The sequence below is a fragment of the Falco punctatus genome, assembly GCF_963210335.1.
Source record: "Falco punctatus genome assembly, chromosome: 2".
Classification (NCBI taxonomy): Eukaryota; Metazoa; Chordata; class Aves; order Falconiformes; family Falconidae; genus Falco; species Falco punctatus.
Window position 1 is genome coordinate 48,184,299 of NC_137581.1, and position 2,833 is coordinate 48,187,131.

The window sequence follows — 2,833 nt, forward strand, 5'->3', positions numbered from 1 at the left end:
TCTTATTCCAGGTAGCTACTGAAACATTCCAGTGTCTGCATACTTATGGCTTACATATGACATGGATTTAGTGTGCTATTTGGAGCTAAAAACCTGTTTCCTATTTCTTTCAGTGGGTACTTTGGTGATGGTTTAAAAATAAATATATTTTGGTCGATATACTTCAGTCTAGGCTATATATCTGCTAACTCTACTTAAATGTGATTAGCTGCTTTGACTTAAAAGGTTATGGCAGATCATAATAGAGAATCTGAGTATGAGTGCTTTGGCAGATATAGTGACAAGTATGTTATCAACTGTGCTGAGTTGCAATCATGAAATTACAGTGGTTTGGAAACATTTAAAATACAGTGAGAGACTTTTTTGTGTGAAATAATAACTGAGGAAAGATTTTGTGACGATTTCAAACTGCATTGCTAGCGAGACACATTGCTAGATACCCGTGATTAGCTGCCTCACAGGTATTGTAAATCCCCAGCACCTTGCCTGGTGGTGCCAAGGTATATGCCTGTGGAAATTCTCGGATACCTACATTTTTGCTATTAAGGCTGCCCTTTCCTGATAGCATGAAAAGCTTAGCAAAATTCTGGTCTATGGGTCACTTTAGGGTCTCAAGCTATAATAGAAAATAAAAGACCTTTTCTCTCTTTTTTTCCCTCCGCTATAGACTAATACTTAACAGCATGAGCTGAGCTGAGTATGCATAATGAAAAAAAAAGGTTTAAAATTATGTTTAGTTTCCAGAAAAGTGGCTAATCACTACTCACAGGTTTGTAATTCTTCTTCTTTTTGGAGATTGCCCACTTAATGGACAAGTGTAAGTAACTATTTGTTGGAGCAGACATGAGAGGTAATAAAGAAATACGTATGTAATAATTAGATCAGTCCCTTCACTAATAAATGTTTCTTTTAGGTAATTATTACACTAGAAGTGGTTTTGGTTCTGCTGCTGGTTAGAGAATCAGTGGCCTTTCTCTGTCTTCTGAAATATATTGCAATTTATTTGTAAATGTACTGTAAAAATATTATCTGGCTCAACCAGCGTACTTAAGTTGTAAAAACAAACCGAAACCAAAGCAAACCAAAGCAAAGAAAAATTATTTTGTATTAACTAAAACATAAAACTTCAGGGTCATATGTGCTCAGAAAGAAAAATATTACACAAAACACAGGGTTAGCTATTGAAAACAATTAATATCCTAATTCAACAACAATGTACATTAAAAGGCTTATTTAGAAGAGCAATCAGACTGACTTTTAAAATAATCTCCCAATATACCATATCAGGGAATGTTTTACTCTGCCATAGGACTTCATAAGATCACCTCTTCTATTACAGAAGCTTTTCTCAGTGTCGTTGAATGTTAGCAGACTGTAAGTTATAAAAGATTGTTTATGATCATCCACATAAATTATTATACAGATTACTGAGCATAATTTTGCAATTTGAGTAGAGTACTGCTTTCAATGTGTAAAGAAAAAAAGTTTCATTTGCTATGCTAGATCTTACTGTAGCAGAAACTTTGTCATACATATGTAATAAAAGGAAAACATATAAAAAGATAATCAAAGCTTTTATGTGAGTTGAAATGATCTATGTAAAGTAAAATTGAACTAGAGTGCTTAAATATGTTTCCTTTGTTAAATATTTCAGTGATCAATATTGTTCATGGGATTTAGGAGACACAATGTGTAGGCAGCCAGTATAATCCCTGTGTGAAGTATGAATACATTATTTTCTTCTCTAATTGCGAATTATAATAATTGTAATAAACTATTATTTTTCAATTTGAAAACCACTTCAGTAACTGTGACTTAATATCAGATTTAGCACTGGGTAAAGATATAGTCAACATACATATACATTTTTTTATATAAATAAAAAAATATATTATATTAAAAAATTAAAAATGTATCAATATTGTTATATACATAAAATAAGCATAGAAAAAGTGAAAAAAGAAAAAGGAAAAAAAAATGATTGACAATATTGAAAAGCAAAGAAATCAGAACTTAGGTGTCATAACTACTATTTCCTGTGCAGCCCATGAGAATTTGGAAGGTTAATTTGACTCTGCTGATCAGAAAATATGGATCTTGGAAAAGGTCTGCTAAAAACACAGAAGTGTCTTTGCATCTTGTTGAGAATGAACCTTTTGCTCTTAGTGAAATTTCATTCCTCTCTGTACTATACCGATTTACTCTTTTACTGTATTTACCACTTACACTTGATAACTATTTCCTGATCACTGAAATACTTTCCTCTTCCCATTAGGCCAAGTTTTAGATGCCATCACCTTTTTTTCACTTATTTTTCTGGATGCATTTTTGTTCTGGAACAGCATTATTTATTCATTTATGAAACTTCAGAGAAGTAGGCAAAACAGAGTCTTGCAGCCATAAAATAAGTGGCAACTATTAAATAAGATATTAAAATATTTACTTTAAACCCAGGCATAGATGTACTGAAATAATGTAATGGAAACAGTCCATAAGCATTTTGTGACATTGTAACACTTCTAATAACATGTTATGCAAGAATGTATTAATATTTTATGAGAAAGTTAAGCAGACAGAGAAATAAAATATGTATTCACAAAGGGGCAAATGAAGACTTGTGGTATTCAAATAGGAGTACAGGAGAATGTGCAAGTAGTAAGATCTATTGGATCAGTGCAAAGGGTGTAGAAGAGCCAGGAGAGGTGGCTGTTAGTACCAGAGCTGACAAGGTGCCTGGTGAAACCAGAACAAATCCTGCTCCCTGTAAAAACATCAAATAAGTCAGGTGTGTATGCGTTCACCACCCTTTATTTTGGAGGGGGAGGTGACAAAC

General features: G+C 32.9%; 1 long non-coding RNA gene across 1 annotated transcript in view; it reads right to left on the reverse strand.

Annotated features, from left to right (window-relative positions):
• LOC308058733 overlaps positions 1 to 2,833 on the reverse strand; it is a 59,044-nt gene that overhangs the window by 20,605 nt on the left and 35,606 nt on the right. The gene's annotated exons all lie outside the window — the stretch shown is intronic.